The following is a 24,486-nucleotide window of genomic DNA, read 5'->3' as shown; positions in this document are numbered from 1 at the left end:
CTCTTTTATTTTTCCTCTGAATTGTTTTCCTTTCCTTTGAAGTACAGGCCTCTAACCCTTTCTCCTGAGTGCAGAATAACATACATATACCTCCTTTTACCTGTCTTTGCAATTTCTCATGTTAATGTGGATTTCCAGTATGTAAGCAATTAAGTTTGATTTTCTCCTATAAATCTATTGTATGTCATTTAGCTATTTGACCAGCCAAAAGAACAAGAAAAGGAGGAGAGTGGAAATTTTTCCAAATGTTAGAATTATAGTTTAATTAACATAAAAAATTTAATGAGGTAATTATGGTTTTGAAATGTAATTAAAATTAAATTACAAGTTTTTAAATTAAAAAAATATATTTTAAAGTGTTGATGATCAGTATTAGTAATTTGAGATTTCCCTTTTACTTCTGACAAATTTACAGAATTTCAAAACCACATGGAAAATATTTCTTGTATTTTGTGACATTACATTTACTGTGGTTTCCTTTTTTGAGTAAAATATAGTGAAATTTTGAACATTTTAAATGAAATTATATTTTTAATCTTTAAACAGATACTATTACAAATAGTTACTATTTTAATATTACTATTACAAACCTTTAAATAGTTACTATTTATATTAAAAATACAAATACTATTACAAACTATCTGAAAAGATTTTTGTTTTACCAGCCTTGTTAGTACTTTAGCTGTAATAAATCAAGAAAAAAATTGAGAAAATGTGTATTAATAATTTACTAGTTATGCACGTTGTGTACTTTAAAAATATTCACAACCTAAAAGTTGAAAGTTATGTTTTATTTGGTGGAAATTTTTAGGATTTCAAGCCTGGAAACAGCATCTTAAACATCATCTTTAGACATCTTAAGACAGTATCTGAACAGTTTTTAAGCTTGATTTATTGTCCTTGAAATTTAGACGTGTGGTGTGCTACGTGTCCAAGTGTACTCTTGCCCTAGGCCCTGAATGCACAGTTACTAACTACCTGAATGAGGGCTTAAGCCCCTCATATTTGAATCCAAGTCCAGGACACATTTCTAGCATTTGCCACCACTTTTGTGTCTACAGAGTGCTAAGCCCTCTTATGCTAGGTGCTGTTTACATCATTGCATATAAAAAAGTTACAACCATTTTAGAGTCTAGGCAAGAATTCAAGGAGTAACAGATTTCTCCTAAGGCCAGTCTCCCCCTCCCCACTCCCTGCAGAAGCAAAGGCAAGGGGTCTCCCCTTTAGTAAAGGACCAAGAGCCCAGACCCAGGGCATGCTGCTTAGTTCAGGGGCAATAACTAAAGTCACTGAAGGTTCTGGCAAAAGGACCACACACACACCCCCCACCAACTACACACACACACACACTCATATGCACACTTTTTGCCCTCTAAATTATCCCTTTGCATCCTTTTCTCTGTCTTCCTTTGAAACAAAGTAATGTCAGGACTTCCCTGGCAGTCCAGTGGTTAAGACTCTGCATTTCCAGTGCAGAGGCACAGGTTTAATCTCTGGTTGGGGAACTAAGATCCCACATGCCATGCAGAGCAGCCAATTATATTTTTTTAATAAATAAAAATTTAAAAAATTTAAAAAGCATCACTTGTTCTCTCAAATCCAAACCTTGTCAAACCCAAATCTTCAAACTCAAGTCCACTCTTTTCTTCTCTGTTGTCACTGGACCCCCTGTCTTTCTAGTAACAACCTTTGAGTTGCTAGCCAGGTTTAGATTAAGAATGTAAAGCTTTCAGTGGAGGCCCTGCTCCTTCTTGGAACAATTTTCTGAGCTCTAAGGGCCAGGTTTCTGATCAAGCCTGGAACAAGTTTTTCAAAATCAAAGGATGTGATCATATATCCCTCTTAAATTCTATATAAATCCAGACCAAACCTCCCTGAGAGGTCCTTTACCACACTGATACAAATGCAAATTAGCACACATTCCCTCCAGGGACCTGCTCTCTGAGGGACAGCTAATCTGATCAACAAACACAGTGTTAATATGTGCTAATATATTCATGCATTTATTGCTCCCAGGTAATACTTGAGTTTTAGCAAATGCCTTCACAGAAGGTGTGATTTAGTCCTGACAGGTGTCAGTGGAAGTGGGATGACGGCAGGATGGAGTGCTAGTGGGTTACAAGGTCTAAAACCCCTTGTTGCAAGAGGCTGCCTCTAACCACAACTTACATCACCAAGTCCCAAAGTATCTCCCACACTTGTGTTTCTTCAAAATTTACTGCTAACACTGAATTATTCATCCTCCCAGACTGGGATCATTTACTCTAAAAGTTGAGAATCCCTGGAGAGTATTTGAGAGACTGATAACCAAAGAGAAAGGCAACTCTGGAACTCTTGGGGGAGGCATTTAGCTCAGTGGTGTTATTAGTGGCACCATTTACTTCCCCCCTGCCTGCCTGAGGACAAGGAGAGCCCCCTGCTTGGTAAATGGGGCATTCCAGCCAGGGTAAGCCTGATTTCTGTCTCTAGATCAAAATTTCAGGTCTTGAGCCTCACTTGATTCAGCCAGAAAAAAAAAAAAACAAGGGGAGTTTTTATTCCAAAGGAACTTTGTGCATTTGCCTCATAATTGGTATCTAATAATGATGAGTGAATTTTGTTTCTAAGCAGCTGTTTCTTACAAAGAAAGGGGCAGTTTTTGAACATGGACATATCAAAATAATAGTGATTAAAAATAAGACAGCATTTATTAAATGTCTACTGCTCTTCTGGAGCTGTGTGCACTGAATCAATAAATGATCACACAAAAACCCATGCATCTCTCTGTTTCATAGGTTGAGGAAACAGGATCTATGAAAGGTAAAAAATGAAAGTGATCAGGACTTCAGTTGACTGAAGTTCAACTTAAGTTGAAGTCCTGGCCCTGATACTTTCTGCTGTGTAGCATTGGACAGATAACTTAACTTCTGAGTCTCTTAGGAATATGGAAATACCAATGTTTACTTCATTGAGCTATGATGAGGAATAAATGAAATAATGTTAAAAATAAATAACAGATTCATAATAAATGTTGATTTTCCTTCCCTTTCTTTTGTTTTACAAATAAGGGAGAAAGAGTTCTAAAGCTATTAAACAACTTGCCCAAGAACCCCCAGAAAGTTATTTGTGTCTCAAAGAGAATTTAGGTTCCCTGAGTATTAACACTGTTCCCTTTGTGAGGCTTCTCACTGTCTGCTCCTGTTGAGAATGGTTTCAGCTAAGTGACTCTTTTTCTAGATTTTTCTGTCTGGTCTCACAAGGAGTTTGGGTGTTAGCTGTCAACCAGTAAGTTGATTATCCTTTAGAATAATCAACTTACTGGTTTCCCACAAGAGTGCCCTGGTTGATATTTATTCCACTAATTTTGGTGTACATTAACTGTATGTGTGTGCTCTTCCTCCACAACACAGAACCTATCCATCTGAATAATGTGAGTTTTGTGCCTCGAATCATTATGGAATGAACTAAACCATTATCTGACGTCCATCAAGAAAACTTCCCTAGAGATGAAGAAAATTTGTCAAGGACTATTTATCTACATACCTGGTGGGAGGCCTGAGCTGAACACACACACACACATACACACACACCTATCCACTCATATCAGTATCTCAACCTCAGCGCTACTGACATTTCAGACTGGTTAATTCTGTCCCATGTGGGCTGTTTCATGCATTAGGACGTTAAGCAGTTTCCTCTGTCTCTATCCGTTAGATGCCCGTGGCAACTCTTCCCCCACCAACAACCACGATTGTCTCTAGACATTGCAAATTCCCGTGGGTTATGGGTGGTTGGGGGGTGCGGGGGGGGGGGGGGGACGGTGCTGCGCAAAAATTGGCCTCAAGTGAGAACTACTGGCTTATAGTTTTAAGTGCCTTCTGAGCACCACTTTTTCTCCAAGTCCACCTCCCTACTATCACCCAGAACAGAGGAGTACATGGAACAGAAGACAGATGAGGCAGTGTCACCAATCGTTTCTTCTTTTCCAAATTTGTGCAGCGGGCTGGCCTGAGACGTAGGATGGCTCTGAGTGTTCAAAAGATGACTCTTGGCTTTTGTAGGAGATGAGCCAGTCTTGGGGGGCCAGGAGTGTGATACTTTCAAACAGAGCTTCCTTATAGGATGACCTGTGGGTCCCAGTCTAAGCTTAGCTTAGCTCCCTTTTCATTTATCCCTTTTCTCAAACATGTAACAAAGGAAGAGAGCTGGTGAGGACAGTGAGCTTAAGTGAAGGTGACTCCCTTCCATTTACTGAGTAGAGTTTGGTATATGGGAAGGCTGGAAGGGAAAATTATAAGACAAATCAACCAACCTCAGCCCCCAGAGAAATCTGAAGTTAACAAAAGCCCATTTATTTAACTAAAATATGAGATCCACTTTAAAAACAAACCCCTCCCAAATAAACACTACATTTTAACAGAACTTACCTGTATGGAATGGAATTGTGGTGGGCTTTCTCTTTTTAGTTTATACAATTTTGATCTTGGGGGGGGGAGTTAATTTTAATAAGTGTGCATTATATGGTTTTAGGAGGGAAAAGAGACATTTTAGAACAAGCAAATATATCAGAGGACTGTATTTTGAAATGATAATAGCAACTGACACTTTATCTATTTTCCAAATGTTATAAAATATACGGCACTACTTTATAATGTTTATTAAGCTGCTTTATTGAAGAATACTTCTTATTCATCCAGGTCAAGAAACAGAAGAGTAACGAGGTCTCCCAGAAGCCCTCATCCTCCATTGCTAGTCACTGTCCACCTACTCCTCCTGAATGGGGACTACTACTGTGATTTCTAAAAGCAGAGCAGTTTTGTTTGGAATATTGCTGAGTGGACTTATCCAGTACATGTTCTTGCTTGTAGCCAATCTGTTATGGAAGGGTATTTATGCTGTTTTCAGTGTGGAATTCTTACTGATATTTAATAGATAACTCTGAAAAAGCACATAGCACATTGGCCCCCCGCTTAAACTGGGTTAGCCTCCTTAAATAGGATGTGATTAATCAGACCGGGAATCCTTTTACGGAGTTAGCACTGCCTCCGCTCCTGTGTAGGATCACAGCCCCTGTCCCCAGGTGACGCTGGAACAAACAGTCTTCAGCCTGTAGAACTTAGAGCATAAAGGTGTTGCCCCTGGAGACCATCACAAATGAAGCAAGAAGTCCATCAAGGAAAGGCTGGCTTCCAGTAGCACCTGGAGGTTATTAGGGGCTGATTTGAGACTAGCCAGTCAGCTTCCAAGTCTGAAAGTTCCCTAACCTCTTAAATTTTACCACAGCCCTGGACTAGGACACAGGTTTGAGTTGTGCCTTCTATCTCCCTGCTGGTTAAACTCACAATTTAGCTCTCTCTTTTCTCAAAATTCAGGGTACTGACATCTAGGTGTGTAGAACTGCAAACCATTGCTTGGAAACAATGCTAAGAAGATTTCCAAAGTAGCTGTACTGCCTATTCTCTTACCAGTAAAGTATGAGTGTTCCCACTGCTCTCTATTCTTGCAACATTTATTATAGTCAGTCTTCTCAGTATTAATATTAAAAAAAAAACTAATGCTATTAATGAAAAACAATCTTTCCTAAAATTCACTAGCATAAAATACCAGAATATGTTATAAGCCAGAAATAAAAGTTACAATGGGCACGTATACTCCTGTCCCTATCCTTAAGATCTCTCCCTCCCTCTGATGCTACTGCTGCTTCTACTCTAGTTATCTAATTGGAATTTTTGATATCTTATTGAATTTCTCAGAGTAACCCAAGATTAATTAGGTAAATGCTAATTAAACATGCCTCCTGAGAAACCTGTATGCAGGTCAAGAAGCAACAGTTTGAACCGGACATGAAAAAATGGACCAGTTCAAAATTGGGAAAGGAGTACGTCAAGGCTGTATATTGTCACCCTGCTTTCTTAACTTATATGCAGAGTATATCCTGAGAAGTGCTGGGCTGGATGAAGCACAAGCTGGAGTCCAGATTGCTGGGAGAAATGCCAATAACCTCAGATATGCAGATGATACCACCCCTACGGCAGAAAGCGAAGAGGAATTAGAGGGCCTCTTGATTGAAGTGAAATAGAATGAAAAAGCTGGCTTAAAAATCAACATTCAGAAAGTGAAGATCATGGCATCACTTCATGGCAAATAGAAGGGGAAACAATGGAAACTGTGACAGCCTTTATTTTCTTGGGCTCCAAAATCACTGCATATGGTGACTGCAATCATGAAACCAGAAGACACTTGTTCCTTGAAAGAAAAGTTCTGACAAAGCTAGACAGCATATTAAAAAGCAGAGCCATGATTTTGCTGACAAAGGTCCATAGAGTCAAAGTTAACGATTTTTCCAGTAGTCATGTATGGGTGTGAGAGTTTGACCATAAAGAAGGCTGAATGTTAAAGAATTGATGCTTTTGAGCTGTGGTATTGGAGAAGACTCTTGAAAGTCCCTTGGACTGCAAGGAGATCAAACAAATCAATCCTAAAGGAAATGAATCCCAAATATTCATTGGAAGTACTGATTCTGAAGCTAAAGCTCCAATACTTTGGCACCTGATGGGAAGAGCTGGCTCATAGGAAAAGGCTCTGATGCTTGGAAAGATTGAAGGCAGGAGGAGAAGGAGATGACAGAGGATGAGTTGGTTGGATAGCATTACCGACTTGATAGACATGAGTTTCAGCAAGCTCTGAGAGATGGTGAAGGGCAGGGAAGCCTGGCATGCTGCAGTTCATGGGGTTGCAAAGGACAAGACTGAACAACTGAACAAAAATAACAACCTAAGGTTAATTAGGTTATTAAAATATTATACCTAAATAATTGTATCAATAGAGTAATGTTATCATATAGTTTTGCATCTATGCACATGTTTATACCTAATTTATATTCTTAATGATATTTACCTATATGAATTATATATAATGAATATTTTATCTATAGGGATTATATATGTATAATTATATATCTATTTACCTGTATAATAGATTCAAGGGATTAGACCTAGTAAATAAACAGTGCGCATGAAGAACTGTGGGCAGCTACAAGCAAGGTGAAAAGACAGCATTCAGAATGGGAGAAAATAATAGCAAGCAAAGCAACTGACAAATAATTAACCTCAAAAATATACAAGCAGCTCCTGCAGCTCAATTCCAGAAAAATTAGCAACCCAATCAAAAAATGGGCCAAAGAACTAAACAGACATTTCTCCAAAGAAGGCATACAAATGGCTAACAAACACATGAAAAGATGCTCGACACCACTTATTATCAGAGAAATGCAAATCAAAACCACAATGAGGTACCATCTCAGGCCAGTCAGAATGGTTGCTATCAAAAATCTACAAACAACAAATGCTGCAGAGGGTGTGGAGAAAAAGGAACCCTCTTACACTGTTGGTGGGAATGCAAATTAGTACAGCCACTATGGAGAACAATGTGGAGATTCCTTAAAAAGCTAGAAATAGAACTGCCATTTGACCCAGCAATCCCACTGCTGGGCATATACACCAAGGAAACCAGAATTGAAAGAGACACATGTACCCCAATATTCATCACGGCACTGTTTACAATAGCCAGGACATGGGAGCAACCTAGATGTCCATCAGCAGATGAATGGATAAGAAAGCTCTGGTACATATGCACAATGGAATATCACTCAGTTATTAAAAAGAATGCATCTGAATCAGTTCTAATGAGGTGGATGAAACTGGAGCCTATTATACAGAGTGAAATAAGTCAGAAAGAAAAACACCAATACAGTATATTAATGCATATATATGGAATTTAAAAAGATGGTAACGATGACCCTATATGTGAGACAGCAAAAGAGACACAGATGTAAAGAACAGACTTTTGGACTCTGTAGGAGAAGGCAAGGGTGGGATGATTTGAGAGAATAGCATTGAAACATGTATATTAACATATGTGAAACAGATCGCCAGTCCAGGTTCAATGCAGGAGACAGGGTGCTCAGGGCTGGTGCACTGGGATGACCCTGAGAGATGGGATGGGGAGGGAGATGGGAGGGAGGGTCAGGATGGGGAACACATGTACACCCCTGGCTGATTCATGTGAATGTATGGCAAAAACCACCACAATATTGTTAAGTAATTAGCCTCCAATTAAACTAAAAAGAAAAAAAAAGTTTACAAGATACAAACATAACTAATACATTCCTACTTACAAAAAAGAAATCTATGTACAGGTTTTGTGTGGATATAGTTTTGAATTCATTTGTCAAAGTTTTAAGGGGGGGTGACTGCTGAATACTATGGTAAGATATTTAGTTCTCCAAGAACTACCAACTCTCTTCCCAAGTGGCTGTGCCATGTTGTATCACTACCAGCAATGGATGAGAATTCATGCTGTTCCACATCCTTGTCAGCCTTTAGTACTGTCAATGTTTTTAATTTTAGCAACATAGTATGTGTGTAGTAGTCTCTAGTTTGTCTTTTACTTTGAAATTCTCTAATTACATATAATGTTGAGCATCTTTTCATATGTCTATTTGTCATGTGTATATCTTTTATGGTGAGATTCAGATATTTTGCTCATTTTAAAACAATTATTTTCTTATGATTAAGTTTTAAGAGTTATTTGTATATTCTAGATAACAGCTCTTTTATCAAATATGTCTTTTGCAAATATTTTCTTCCAGTCCATGGTATGTATTTTAATCCTTTGACAATACATTTTTCATAACAATTAAAAAAATGTAATGACAAAAAAAACCAACAACTGTGGATGGAGGTCTATAATGTTGTATAGGAGGCAGTGAACAAAACCATCCCAAAGAAAAGCAAGAAGGCAAAGTGGTTATCTGAGGAGGCTTTACAGACAGCTGAGGAAAGAAGAGAAGGCAAAGGCAAGGAGAAAGGAAAAGGTACATCCAACTAAATGCAGAGTTCTAAAGAATAGCAAGGAGAGGCAAGAAGGTCTTCTTCAACAAACAGTGCATAAATCTAGAAGAAAACAACAAAAGGGGAATGACTAGGGATCTCTTCAGGAAAATTGGAAATATCAAGGGAACATTTCACCCAAAGATGGGCACAATAAAGGAAAGAAATGTTAGAGACCTAGTAGATGCTGAGAGATCAAGAAGAGATGGAAAGAATACACTGAAGAACTGTACAAAAAAGATATTAGTGAACCATATTACTATGGTGGTGTGGTCAGTCACCCAGAACCAGATGTTCCGAACAGCAAAGTCAAGTGGGCCTTACGAAGCACTGCTATTAATAAAGCTAGTCGATGTGATGGAATTCCAGTAGAACTATTCAAAACCCTAAAAGATGATGCCACCAAGGTGTTTCACTTAATATGTCAGTAAATCTGGAAGACCCAGCAGTGGTCAATCATCATCCCAATCTCAAGAAGGGTAGTACCAAAGAATGTGCGAACCATCAGACAATTGCACTCATTTCCCATGCTAGTAAGGTCATGCTTAAAACCTTGCATGCTAGACTTGAACATTATATGAACCCAGAAATTCCAGATGTCCAAGCTGGGTTTAGAAAAGAAAGAGGAACCAGAGTTCCTCTGGTTCAAATTGCCAACATTCTCTGGATCATAGAGAAAGCAAGGGAATTCCAGAAAAACATCTACTCCTGTTTCTTTGACCACACTATAGTCTTTGACTGTGTGGATCATAATAAACTGTGGAAAGCTCTTACAGACATGGGAATACCAGGCCATTTTACCTGTTTGCTGAGAAAACTGTATGTGGGTCAAGAAGCAACAGTTAGAGCCCTGTATGAAGCAACTGATTAGTTCAAGATTAAGAAAGGAGTACGACAGGATTGTCTGCTGTCACCCTGTTTGTTTAACCTAAATGCTGAGCACACCACGAGAAATCCCAGGCTGGGTGATTTACAAGCTGGAATCAAGATAGGCTGGAGAAACATCAGCAACCTCAGATATGCTGATGACACCACTCTAATGTCAAGAGGAACTAAAGAGCTTCTTGATGAGGGTAAAGGGGGAGAATGAAAGAGCTGGCTTAAAACTAAATGTTAAAAAAAAAAAAAAAACAACTAAGATCATGGCATCCAGCCCCATTACTTCATAGCAAATAGAAAGGAAAGTGGAAGTAGTGACAGATTTCCTCTTTGGGAGGCTCTAAAGTCACTGCGCATGGTGACTGCAGCCATGAAATCAGAAGATGATTGCTTCTTGGCAGGAAAGATATGACAAACCTAGACAGTGTGTTGAACAGCAAAGGTCTGTATTCTGCTGACAAAGGTCTGTATAGTCAAGGCTATTGTCTTCCCAGTGGTCATGTACGGTTGTGAGAGTTGTACTACAAAGAGGGCAGAAAGCCAAGAATTGATGCCTTTGAACTGTGCTGCTAGAGAAGACTCCTGAAAGTCCCTTGGACAGAAAGGAGATCAAACCAGTCAATCTCAAGGGAAATCAGTCCTGAATACTCTTTGGAAGGACTGATGCTGAAGCTGAAACTCCAGTATTTTGGTCATCTGATGTGAACAGCTGACTCACTGGAAAAGTTTCTGAGGCTGGGAAAGATTGAGGGCAGAAGGAGAAGAGGGCTTCAGAGGATGAGATGGCTGGATGGCATCACTGATGCAATAGACATGAAGTTGGGCAAAGTTTGGGAAATGGTGAGGGACATTGAGGCCTGGCATGCTGCAGTCCATGGGGTCACAAAAACTTGGACATGACTGTGACTGAGCAACAGCAACAACAATACAACTATATATATTATGTATATATATACATATGGTAAATACATATATACAAAGAAAGTGGCAGACAGGGTAAAATGTTAACTATGATTGTAGCTGATAGTTGCAATTATGGTTAATTTTCATTGCTCTTTTTGTTTATATTTAGATGCTAAACTTTTATTATATTGAAAATTTTTTATATAACATAAATTTTAAAAACTTAATAAATATTTCTTTATTTAAGCACAGAGTGTAATTCCATTTACTAGTGGTATTTTTATTGCCCACATGACAGTCTCCACATCATCTAATTCCATGGCCGCACGTGGAACAATCCACCTGTTACATACCACTTTACCTTCAACATCTTACCTCTGAGACTATCCCTATGCATTCAACCATACATTATAGACCAGTGTTTCTCAAAGTGTAATGTACCTGTTTGAAACAGGTTCTGCTGAAACTCAGATTCTAATCCAGGAGGGGTGTGGGGTGGGGGTAGTCCTGAGAGTCTTTAGTTCTAACATGTCCCCAGTGATGCCAGTCCTGCTTGTCCCCTGGCAGACTTTGAAAAGCAAGCCTCCAGACCTCCCTCCCTTTTCCCTCCCAGATGCTATTTCATTCCAACCCCTTGCTGCCTATTTTCTGCCTCTTTTCTAGGTTACTCTGGGAAATTCCGATAAGACAACCAGAGCAGAAACGCTGTAGAGTCAGGGGAAGGGAAACATCTGGAGGAAGAAAAAGCTCGTGAGGTTAGGTTAAGGAAGTTTGTCCATGAGAAACATCCTGAGTTCTTGTATCTGGGAGATATAATTGTTTGACCTCCTGTCATTCCGTTCTATAATATTTCCCATGGTTTCTGTAGAAACATCCTCAGAACTCAGCACTTTTATATTGATGGCTTCCAGCACTGCCCTTTGTCTTCTTTAGATCTGGGTCTTATCTGTTTCAGAGGCCTCTTTTGTTTCGGGGGGTTTCACCATCCTGGAACTAAGAAGATAGGGATCTATATTGCCTGCACATCATAAACCAGAAAATAATCATTTTCCCCATTCAAACAAGAAGACATTCCTTGTATATTTTTGTCTTTGGTTGAGATTTACTTATTAATAAACGAGTACTACAAAATATGGTAAACAACTGCACTGAAGATGTTTTCTATGTTATCTTGTTAACTTTTATATTCTGTTATACTTCCAGCATTTCCTCAAAACCTCATAAAAATCAACTCAACAGCTACACAAAGCCATGTGATAAAGGGTAGATTTAAGAAGAAAATCCTAACCTTTTGCTCCTGCTTTTGAAAATGTCAGATGAACAAGCATATTCACTGCAAACTTCAAGGTGCCAAGTGACAGACAGTATGCACTCAATCCCCATGATGAACATAGAAACTGGGGTTTGAAAGCACCTGCAGGTATCAGCTTCCTGAAGAGTAGATCAAGATAATTACCATGCTACTCATTGACTTTCACAGCTTCCCAGGTGGCACTAGTGGTAAAGAACCTGCCTGCCAAGGCAGGAATCATAAGAGACACAGGTTCAATCCCTGGGTCAGGAAGATCCCCTGGAGGAGGGCATGGCAACCCAACTCTAGTATTCTTGCCTGGAGAATCCCATGGACAGAGGAGCCTGGTAGGCTACAGTCCATAGGGTCACAAAGAGTCCAACACAACTGAAGCAACTTAGCGCATATGTACATGCCTCAGGTACACAGACCTGGTAGTTACTAACATCTGTTTCCCTCTTTGTATGCTGTCAGATTTGTTAATGTCAGATGACAGAGAGAGTAGAGCGTCTATCTCTTATTTTTAAGAATATCTGACAATATATTATTTCTAGGTACTGAGAGATACACTTTTTCAGGGGCAAAGAGAGGAAGAACAATTTGCTGTCAACTGTGGCACTCCTGTCTCCATCTCCAGTTAATTGAGTCTTTGTCCCCCTTGCTGATCCCTTCCCTTCTATCCACAGTGAATGAAAAATAGAAATTCACACTGGACTTGCTGAAACAAAAGCTACAGCCCTGGCTAATGCAAGAGGTGAGTCACAGAGTGTCCACTTCATCTCCTGGGAGCCCCGGTGTCAGGGAAAGGTGAGAGTTGACCCATTTACAATAATGTTGGAACAACAAAATTTGAAAGTACAAACCAGCATCCAGCTTACTGCCTTGTCTTTTGTTCTCTTTTAGGGAACAAAGCTGCTCCCAAACAAAGCTCTTTTGGGAAACCATCTGCTTTCATTCAAAGACAACCTGAAACGGTCAACTCTTGGAGTCACCGAAGTCCTCTTTCTCCCCTCCTACCCATACCTTCATGGAGACCTAAGTAAAAACACATAGAAAGGAGGAGTGGAAAATAGTACGTAGAAGTGTTTCCTCCAGGTTCCTCATTTATCGCTCAGATGAGGAAACTGAGGCCTGGAGAGAAGTGTGGAGGTGGGAGTAAGAGTGCAAAACAAGAGGGTCTGTGCTTTATTCAAAATGCTTGTTCTCTGTATCAGACAGCCAAAGAACAAACAGAATAGAATGCAGAGATGTAGAAGTGGAGAGGCCAGGAGAGATGAAGAGGAGAAAAGCTTCATGTGAAGGATGCATGTGGTTTGTGATTTTCTGTTTCAGAGGCAGCAGATTGAATTGTTTTACATCCACCAGGGATTTCATAGTCTTGGACAACACATTTGAGCCCAGATCTAGCCACAGAGAAACCCATCTCAATGTTTTTTTCTTAAGCATGGAGGGTGTTTCATTTCTTGGTACCCTATTAGGGGGAATGTATACAGTGAGGAGGAAGGAAGGGGAACACAAGCTGAAGTTGGAGTTTTCATGTCCAGACTTTCTTTCTGGTGTTTTCATGAGATGCTTACTGAGACTAAGTAACATGGGGAGCTCTCTGAGGTTCTGAGCATTGGCCCTCCTGAGCCCTTGCTGCTGACACATTGTTATTTGTGAGCCTTGCAAGGTAAGCCTGGCTTATTTGAAGTTGATGGTGTTCTGTCTGGCTAGGGGCTATTACCAACCTCCCTACTGGGATAAACACCTGTCGTGATCCGTCTCAGTGGCCGCTGCCTGCCATTGGGGCCGAGATTGACATGGCTCTGGGTGTTTTGCAGGCTTCGGATGGAATGCTGCTTTTGGGTTGAAATTAGAGGGGAGGAGGGCTATTGTCTGAGAAGGTGATGTTTTTCCCTGCTTCACTGCCCGCATTCCAAAAGCTATGATCCTTCTGATCAAGTCCTGCTCAACTCAATTTGTCAGACGGACGAGCTTTTGGACAGCAGCTGTATGCCTTCACTGACTCTTCATAACTTCAGTGCTGAGATGGATGAAGTCTTCTACAGACTCCCCAAGTCTCCCCAGAGAGCCCAAGAGGGCGTCTTTCTCCTGATCCACCATCACTGTGCTCTGACTGGGCACCCCGGCACACCCTCCTTTCCACCCGGGCTCCAAACACAGCAGAGAGAGCAGACCCATGTACTCACAGCCCTCACCAGAGAGGCTCCTGGCAGTGTTCTCCAGTCCCCTGATCTTCAGAGAAAACTCACCTGCTGTCTGGGGCAGGGCAGTGGTGAGGAACCCTTGGCTGTCTCTCGTCCACCACAGCTGCAGCTGGATTTCCCTCGTGATGTGGCTCCTTCTCTGTCCATGTGTCTCCGGAACTGTGGCAGCCTCTTTCCTTGTGACTGCCCCTGATGAAACCTGGGTTCTATGAAAGCAGTGTTAGGGGCTGTGGAGGTCAGCAACTTCACAATTTCTCAACATAGGGGTCTTCTCACTAAGTTTTCTGGAGGAAAGCCCCAGCTTCCCACTAAAGAATTCATAGGAGGAGAACTCCCTGGCAGTCCAGTGGTTAGGACTCTGCGCTTCTACTGAAGGGGGCATGGGCGGGTTCAATCCCAGCCAGGGGAACTAAGATCCTGCATGCTGCACGGTGTAGCCAAAAATTAAATAAATAAGTAAAACCCTTAAAAAAACAATTGATAGGAAAACTCCCCTCCAAGCCATCCCATCATTTGGTCCATTTAAATTCTTAACTCAGTGGTGGGTGAGGAACGGCTCCACCCAGCATCTGTGTCATGGTCCGGACCATCTCTAAGGAAAGCTTTCGAATGCCCAGGCAGGACAAGTGTCTGTCCCTGAGCCATCTAAGGAAGGAGGCCTGGTTGCTGTGGCCTTGCTTTTCCTGCTTGGGCTTCAGTGTCTCACGTGACCCTTTACTTTGGGTCTGCACTGGATGGATGTGAATTAAGAAGGGTTTTTCAGACCAATGCCATCACTGTTGTCAGTCATCTAGCCAAGAGTGATTTAGGTGCAAGTGTCCTATCCTGGGTCCCTAGATGGGGGTTCAGACCTAGGATCATCTCACCTTCAGCTTATCCCTTCTCCAGTCTGGGTCTCAGCTTTCTCTCCTATACAAGGAGGGACTGGGCTAAATTAGCTTTTCAAAAATTATAGACTCATATTTCCAGAAACATCCTCAGTGAGAGAAATCTAGGGGATTCTGGGTTAAATAAAGTTTGAAACTTCCTTTACTGTCTAACTCCCAGGGCTTCAAATGTGATAAAAAGCATTTAAAAACTAAAAAGAGAGGTATGTAAAAGTTATATTTCCCAAACTGTATATCATCCAATTCCCTTTGTTTTTTTGGAAAAATCATGGGACAAGTGTTCTGTTGAATATACTTCATAGCAGCAAAAGGCTAAATGGTTTCTGAAGCCCCCCACCCAATTTGTAGAGTTCCCTTTTTCTCCCTGTATAATTTTCCCTCTTGATTAGAAAACATACTGAATGTTTAACTCTATAGGCAATGCCATAAAGGCTAAACAGGAAAAAAAAAAAAAAAAAGAAATATATTCAGACTGTTAAATCCAAGCTCCTCTTTGAGATCTGTATTTTAGATAGCAGTAATGAGAATGAATAGGGATTATTAAGCATCTACTTAATGTACTAGATACTGTGCTAAATGCTTTAATTGGATTATCTAATTTAATTCTCACAGGAACCTTATGAGGTGTCTATCATTTTTACTCCCTATTTCCAGATGAGGAAATGGCAGTTCAAAGAGGCTTGATAAACAGCATAAGGCCACCCAATTATGAAGAGGCAGCGGCAAGGCCTCAACTTACTGCAGTCTCATTCTAAGAATTTTAAATAACCAACTTATTAAGCCTCCTTATTTTGTACCCCAAGCCAGCAAGCTGCCACAACAAACCAGAAATAAACTAATTGCAATGGTAATTACCTTCCATCTAAAATTTTTGAGTTAGTGTGAAATAATGTTGAATCATCAGTCTCTCATGTATACTAAAAATAGATATCTCTAACAACTAAATGTTACCAAATGATTTATTATGATTGGTGCTAAATTACAATGTATATGAAATGGAGTCATTTATGCAAACACATAAAAAATAGTTACCTATTTCTGTAATTATATTCACACAAGAATCTGAAATATAGTTTCTGGTCTGCCTTGTAAAATATATCCACAGAATGACTTTTGTAGTTTTCACCACACAATTTTACAATACTGATACTGCACCTGTATCATTTACCATACTATAAGAACTAAACAGAATATGAAAGCAGTTAATAGCAAATTAAACTTTTTATATCCATCAATGATTCCAAAGAAAATAGTTTGTTTCCATTGGCAGTGAGAATAGATGGTAGTAATTAGCATTGTAGATATTGCATACATAGATATGTATGTATATATTTATATGTTGCTCAGGGCCATTGTTCCATCACAGGCAGTTACCTTTTGGGTGGAGCAACGATTGCCAAAATGATGTGCAATTCCACTGGGACAATTAGCAGTGCTATCTTTTACCATGTTTCTCTTGCAAAACAACAGGTAAGAAAGAAATACAGCAGGCTAAAATCTAGTGTTACATACCAAGGTAGAAACAGTTACTGAGTTATTAATCACAGTAGTTTATGTATATTTGCTATTCACAGACCGCAGACATTTTGCTGGATAACCGAGCTGCTGGGAGTTGATGACATGAAGACATGCATTCATGTGAGTCCATAATTAATGATGTTTATACTGTAATAAGCACATTCATTTTAACACCATTCAGTAAACAGATTCCTTTAAAGTCTGAGCTAAATCTGCTATCACAATTACACACAAAAAGAACCTGTAAACAATTTGACATTACACTTATGTACAAGTGAACTGCATTGGAAAGGAGAAGAGGTAATTTCAGTGGGTGTCACTTGGTATACATCATTGTGCAACAAACTGACCCAAGTCATCAAGCACTTGAATGAGGTCAGGAAAAAGTAACATGAGCAAGGCCCCAGTAGATCAACACTCAGGGTTAGTTCCAGCAAAATTCAAACTCCTCTATCTATGGTGACATTGCCTTCAAAGCATCCAAGATGGATGTCAGAGGAGCTTAATAATCCCTGGCAAACTGTACTTGGAGATACCCAGCTATCCTAATCAACAGTCTTTATAAGTGTTGAAAGTGGTACTGATGCTATTGAAACATGTCAATTCAATTTGGACAAATGATTATGTTTGTTAGGTTCTGTCCAGTGCTCTGTTGGTCCTGAAGGACAAGGGGGAACAGGAAATCAACTGAGGTCATTAGTTCAATTCCTTCAGTCAACACAAAGATTCTTGACTTTACAGACAAAGTTCCTATCAGAGAAACAAGCGAGATGCCATTGTTAATCTAAGTGGTGACCCACTTACAACATACCCCATTAACAGCTTTCAGCAGAACTCTGAAATGGGACTTCCCTAAGTTTCTGTTTCTGTGTTTTAAGTAGGATACCACTCCAGTAATTACCAAATCCATTTTCTTACATCAGAAACAGGGTAATGAGGGGTTTTTGGCACCCCCCCACTTCTCCACCCCTCATGTTTTACAGAAAAAGAAAAAATTAATTTGTCCTTTTCTAAACTAAGCAGAGTATTCTAAGCAAAATCCTCTTGATTCAACAATCTCCTATAGAATAAAAATGAATGAAAGGAAAATGAGAGGAGAACTTGGAGCCAAGGTTGGTGTTAAACCCCCTCCTCTGCTCTAAAATTTGGGAGGAAAACAACCATTACTTCTTCAAGTGTCCTTAAACCTAATTAAAACATGTGTGTAATTGCTACAAGGTTGATTTTCTTTCTGGTGCTTTTAAGACCACATCTTCACGGATCCTCTGGGGGAAAAATAAATGAATGACCATACTCGATAGGTTTGCAAATGTTTCTGACTGTGTGAGCAAACCCAACAGGTCCCTGGGAGGAGGAGTCTGTGCTTGGACCATCAGTTGAGCTCTGGGCTGGGAGCCAGGCTGAGTTTCTAAAGGTATGGTCTTGTGTGCATACAAACTGATCCCAAGGAGCACCAGGGAAGCTCTTTTGCATAGGTTGGCTTAAAACACTTTTCATATTCTCCAAAATATGCAAAGCACATGGCAGTGAATGAAAACACAACTTACTGTATCCTTAAAAGAGTTCAAATTTCAGTCATTTGGTTGTATGCATGTACCATGCCAAAACAAATAAGTAACATTTTATTTCGTTTAACTTTTTCTTGTTCTATCTTTGAGCAACTATTTTGGTATCTGTATAATCAGGCTGAAAGGGTTACTTGTAGAAGTCTAGAAAAATGTTTGGTTATTATTACAATGTGCCCTTGAGCTTTAGTATATATTTACAATATGCATATTATAAATTATTTACTATAATTTTTAAAAATATTAAACAGATAGTTAGCTTCACCTACAAATATATAAGGCCACAGAGGCCCTCCATGAATGATGAAAGAAAAATCAATAAGATAGTAAATTAATCAACAGGTAGGTAGGTGAAGTACCATTGGCATGATAACCGTTGGATTTGTGCCATCATGGACCCACGTTTTCTTATTTTTTTCTTCCTAAACATCATCATGTTCATTTGGTGGGCTGTATGTGTGCTATTGTTTAATGAACAAGTCTGAAAACACATAGTTTGAAATTCCAACAAATGGTTCAAATAAGAAAGCCAGTTTTCCCAAGTTTGACTTTTCCATAAATACACTTTTGTTTGGTTTTGCATCCATAGATGTTAAACCTAGATATTCTAATCATATTTTCTGTACCATAGATATATACATATACTCATCGTAGAAAAGAATTTTGGAAATTAGAAGTATTTTAGACTCTCTAGGAAATCAAAAATAAATTATCAGTCTTTCAAACTCAAAATTCCAAACAGTTTTAAACTAAGATTTGCTTATGTGTATATATAAATGTATAGAGATATATATATATATACATTTAGATAGATGTACACACATATATACATATATACACAAAATTTATACATAAACACACATACACAACATACAAGTATATACACACTCCTCAACACACACACACAGTCATATATTTCAGTGCAGTTTCTTTTCTCTAGCTGCCTCTTTTTTCCAACTCAGAACAATGATGATAAGATGCTAGGGGCAGTCAAATCATATTTGGATTTCTGACCTGTCATGAACAAAAACTGAAGCTGTTCCAAAAGCCAAAAGGTAAAAATGGCATATACATGCATGTACACATATGCATTCATATACAGACAGTCATTTTACCTCTCCTGAAACTTGACCTGATCTCCTGTCAACAGCACAGCCAGCAGCTTGGGTGCCAACCTCCTGGCATGGGATCTATCTTACCCCTGTGGGTATGATAGGGCTCGGTTCTCACTAGATACTTGTTCTAAAACAAAGCCCTTGATAGCATTTTTACCATCAGATACAGTCTGTGGTACACACCCCACCCCCACCCCAGACTTGCTTCTCCTTGATCTCCTAGGGATGTGCATGTCTAGTGGAACTTACAACACAAAATAGCTGACAACTTGCAGGAAGAATGTCAGGCTAGAATCATCCTGGCTACCTTTCGCTTAGACCAGAAGAAGCTATACAAAGGTGAAATCCAGAACAGAGAAGAGTTCATATCAGAGGTGGTTGCGAGCCTTCAGAGTTTAATAAACCCAGATGAGAATCTGTCTCTGCGTTGTCAAGCTATGTGCCACTCTACCTTTCCAAGTCTCAATGACCTCACCTGTAAAACGAGGACAGTAACAGTGTCTGCCTCATTAAGTTACTCTAGGATTAAAGAAGATAAGGCATAGAAAACACCTAGTAGAGTTTCTAGTGCATGCTAACAAATTCATAGTCTACATTATTCATAACTTAATATTTAAACCATAAGTCTCAAATGTTGATCAGAGCTACATACAGAAATAATGTTAACCCAGGGTGTGAACTTGATCTGAATTCAAGTTCTGTATCCCAAGTCCAACTCCCTAGTAGATTATAATTCTCCTTGTGGTGACCAGTCCATGGTATGCATTAAGCAAATACCAGTGAGTGAATGCACAAATACATGAATGTCTGACTTCAGTTCTCTGGTCTTCAGTTTCCCTTGCACAAATTGGAGGTAGAATGACTGGACCTTTATTCAATCACTGGGATGTGAGTTTGATAAATTAAAAGAAAAATGTCAAATGACTTAAGATACAAACCTGTTTTGTGCTCTAATGTAGTCAGTAACTACAAATGGAAAAATAAGATTCAGTAGCTAGGGACCTGTGCTTAGACTTGTTATTTCTCTGAAAACAAGAGCGTGGGGGCCATCTGTGTGAGTCTGATGATCACATTTTCCAAGATATAAATATCATCTTTAGTGAAGATATTCAACCCAAAGTACACAGTGAGCAGTTAAAAGATGATAAAACTGTTGGCCTGTTCTAAGCACTCTTGTCCTGACTTTTCTATTTCTGAGACCAGCTTGCTGTATATTGTTGATCAGCTTGAAAGACATCCTTAATAGGGTCATATGAACTGAATATGCTCCCAAAGTGCTTCACAACAAACACATTTACCTGTTTTAAGGTTGATGACTTCACTGAAGTATCACTTGTCTGAGGCAGAGAAAGACTTAAATAGAAGACAGATTTAGACCCTAGACCTGTCTCATCACTACTGGAATCCTGGAAAACAATGACATATTTCTATCTAAATCTCAGCATTCGCTTCTGTATAAAAGGATAATAAATAGAGCCTATACAGATTACAAGTGGTACAAATTATTATTGTTCATTTCATCTTATTTCTTGATCCAGCAGTCTTTCTCTACATGGTTAAGAATGGCTTGGAAAATTGGTACCAACCCGTAACTCAGGGTTTCTCAGCCTCAGCACTATTGACATATTGACATTAGGGTTAGATAATTCTTTGTTGTGGGGGTTGTTCTATACATTGTGGGATGTTTAGCAGCATTCACTGGGTGTTGGTAGCACCTCTCAAGTGAGAACAATCAGAAACGTCCTCAGACATTACCCAAAGTCCCCTAGAGTGCAAAATCACCCCTGTGTGAGAGTCATTGCCTTAAATGCACATAACCCCCGAATCGGAGGCTTTCCTGAAAATGTTTCTGTCCTCTCACACACAAGTTAAACCACTCAGCACTGGCTGCAGTTGATCAAGGTGAATGCCATGCATATTTTAGCTTCCAAAGCTTTCTTTCTCTTTGCTCCCTGGTGGTTCAGATGGTAAAGAATCCACCTGCCATGCAGGAGATGTGGGTTTGACCCCTGGGTTGGGAAGATCCTCTGGAGAAGGAAACGACAACCCACTCCAGTGTCCTTGCCTAGAGAATTCCATAGACAGAGGAACCTGGTGTGCTGCAGTCTGTGGGGTGGCAAAGAGTTGAACATGATTGAGCATTTAACACTTAAGTTGAGTATGATGCCAGGAGTGACTATATAAATGAAAACAAGTTTTGGTTTTCATCCAGAAATCTGTAATGTTTGAATTTTGTATCAGGAGATCAGCTTTACTCAACCTTCTCAGGTATTCATACCCACAATAAAGACAAACTACTGGGCTGAATTAAAAGCTGTTAAACTTTGTGACCAGAGACTTAAATAACATTGAATATTCCTGCACTTGAATAGCATTACCATAGACACTAGTTACCAACCCAACACTGACGTAAAAGTTGTATGTGTGTATACCTACACACACACACACACACACACACACACACACACTGACACAATTATAAAGCAGTTCTCTTCCACTATTTAGTTATGCATCAATCCTCTTCCATTTGTGATGGATGAAGCCAACATCAGCAGTGAGAGTCTGAAGTTATGTTGATTTTTATTGTGCAAACGCAGGTAAATTAGCTAAAGGTCAATTCTAAGAATAAACTGACAAGATGGAAGAGGTCGCTGGAGAGAGGAGACTTACTAAATCCTCCACTTGGCAGTTAAGTGCTTTTAAAAGGCTGATTAACAGGAAAATCACCTCCTTCTTCCTCCAGGACAAACCCCTTGATGGTCATTGGACTGGGACACATTTTTCTTAAGCCTTTTAAAAGTAAATTCCCAAAATAAAGCAAAGAAGATAGTCTAGGAACTAAAAATTCTTTACCCAATAAACAATACAACTTTTTCACAAATAAGAACATTGTTTAAAGTTTAGAAAGCTGAGGAATAAAAAGATCCATTGGGAAATAAAGGAGGGAAAGGAAACTAAATCCAATTTAAGATTTTAAAAAAATTCTTGGCCAAAATAATTTGTGGTTCAAATGCATTAGTTTCACTGACCATTCTTCACTTTCCTTTGATAGTAGTTTTTACCTAAATATTAATTAATGATTATGACAAGCATGAATTTAAGTCATTTATTCTCTATTTATTGTAGTGGGGTCAGGGGGGCAGGATTTGGTACCATTCCAGTTATTCTGTTATATGGATAGGATCAACTGGATCCCTGAAAACCTCCAAATTTTGTTTTTTTTTTCTTCTGAATAATTATAGTACAGCCATCTCTCCTAGTCAGAGTGACTGAAAATTCGAGAACTTCATATCATTACAAATGAAATTTTTTAATCCACTCCTTATTTCTTTTTTGAAATGTATTCTTCTTTATGGATTTTGCTTTACATTTTTAGTTAATGTGGAGGTTCAGGGTCATCAACTCTCTGAGGGTTTCTTAATACTGCTTGAGTCAAATTGGACAAAGTAAGCAGTACAATGACTCAGGATTTTCTTCATGATATAGCTAAATTCACTCAACATCCCATACTCATTTTGGTGGTCTGTATGTGCAGTTATAGGAACCTCTTTCGGGCCACACACTCCATTAAATTATGGATCACTCTGAGGTTCTTCTGATGCAAACTATAAATGGGCCCAGAGATGAACAACTCTCTTCAAAAAAGGGCATTATCTTTGTTCCTTGTTGGGTATCATTAGGACACATCTCACTTGGAGATATGCTCCCATCTACCCAGTCATAAAACTACAGTGATGCAGGTTTTCAGTTTGGGGACAAAAAGGTACAAACATCAAACATACATATAATAGAGAGGAGGTCATGAGTGACAAGCAGATGAAAGGGCAAACCAGCTATGGAAATCTGCCCAGCCCTAGTCCTAGGATGCTCTTCTTTGGGTTTTTTTTTTTTCTTAAAATAATGAATTATGCATGCTCTGACTCATCTGTAGTGATAAGTGAGAAGGAGTGCCACTAGGAAGTAAGAGGAATGGTGACCTCCGCATAGTCCCTAAACACCAGTTTCTCAAAGGAAGGTCCACAGACCATCCCACAGAAACCATTAAGGGTGAAAGCCCCAAATGCAGGTTCCTTGGCCTCCTTTGAAGTTTCTGGATTAGACCTTCTGGGATTAGGGTCAGGGATCTGCATTTTTACAAGCACTACAAATGACTTTCCGCATGCTGAGTACTGGAAACACTGCCAACACTTCTGCAATGGAGGTCACTGAGGGATGAATCTCCATTCCAGTGTATATGGCAAGATGAGAAAAACAACATTTCAAAGTAGCTTTGTGCTTGCATCGCAAAGCTGTGATTATTAAAGCTTAACACTCTTTTTCTTTCAGCAGGGGTGGAGAGCAATAACCATTTCATCTAAAATCAGAATTATGAAGGCAATATAAATCAAACCCATTTCAGCAGGTTTCATTTGGTCTAATTTCTCTGCAGATATTAATCATTGTACAGTCCTGTACAAATGACATCTAACTTGATTTTAACTCAGAATACAGAATGCTCACTTTAATGCTGTCTCTTGTGTATTATTTTGACAATATAAAAGAAAATAAATAAATTGGGTCAAGATTGCAAGATGCCAACAATACCAAGACATTAAGAGAGAAACAGCCCATGCTGACCCTATAACCAAGCATGCAAATTGGCAAAAATATTTATCTGTCATGGTCATGGGGGAAAATAACTCTCATCATTTTTCCTCTGAAAATTGCTATGTCACATGGAAGGTGACAAAGGATTCTTCCTAAAAGTGTGTAGTCTTAACTCTAGGAAATATAATTCAGATGACCAAGACTAGTCAAGTCCCACTGTATGATAGAAAGTGCCAGAAAATACCAGAGTTTAAGTGCTCTGGGTTAAACCACTATGATAAATACAAAGTTCAAAAGTTGAAATTGTAACAGAGAAAAATATATGAGAATCAAAGTTTGCCTCCCATTTTGGGAATTGGTGTCAAGTAGTTTTGCAAAACACCATGTATGCCTTTTCTTTGTCTCACTGCAGCCTGTTTTGCTAGGTACCAACAAAGCAATAATCAAAGAGGAATCTAACCCTGAGAAGCAAACTTAATCCAGAAGCTCAAGCAGTGGCAACTAGAAGGACCCAGAGTGAACAGTACACATCTGTGCTATGGGTAAAGGTGTCTGTGAATCAAGCAAGCAAGATGCCCATGAATCAAGCAAGACCAATGAAAAAAAAGAAAAATTCCCTGTTAGCTCCCCTTTTATACATGTGCCCCTGCCTCACATGAAT

The 24,486-nt window shown here is 39.3% G+C and overlaps 1 long non-coding RNA gene across 2 annotated transcripts; it reads left to right on the top strand.

Moving 5' to 3' along the window:
- The first annotated feature begins 5,134 nt into the window (after window positions 1-5,134).
- Window positions 5,135-16,929, top strand: LOC110129930 (uncharacterized). Of its 2 annotated transcripts, XR_002311663.2 has the most exons (5): window positions 5,135-5,280; window positions 11,856-12,072; window positions 12,630-12,750; window positions 12,847-12,982; window positions 16,615-16,929. It is a non-coding gene; the product is annotated as an uncharacterized lncRNA (long non-coding RNA). The 2 variants fall into 2 exon arrangements; XR_002311664.2 differs by lacking the exon at window positions 11,856-12,072.
- Window positions 16,930-24,486: the final 7,557 nt, after the last annotated feature.

This window comes from Odocoileus virginianus, chromosome 3 (genome assembly GCF_023699985.2).
Source record: "Odocoileus virginianus isolate 20LAN1187 ecotype Illinois chromosome 3, Ovbor_1.2, whole genome shotgun sequence".
NCBI lineage: Eukaryota > Metazoa > Chordata > Mammalia > Artiodactyla > Cervidae > Odocoileus > Odocoileus virginianus.
The sequence above is the reverse complement of the archived record's forward strand: the minus strand, read 5'-3'. Positions and strand labels throughout refer to the sequence as shown.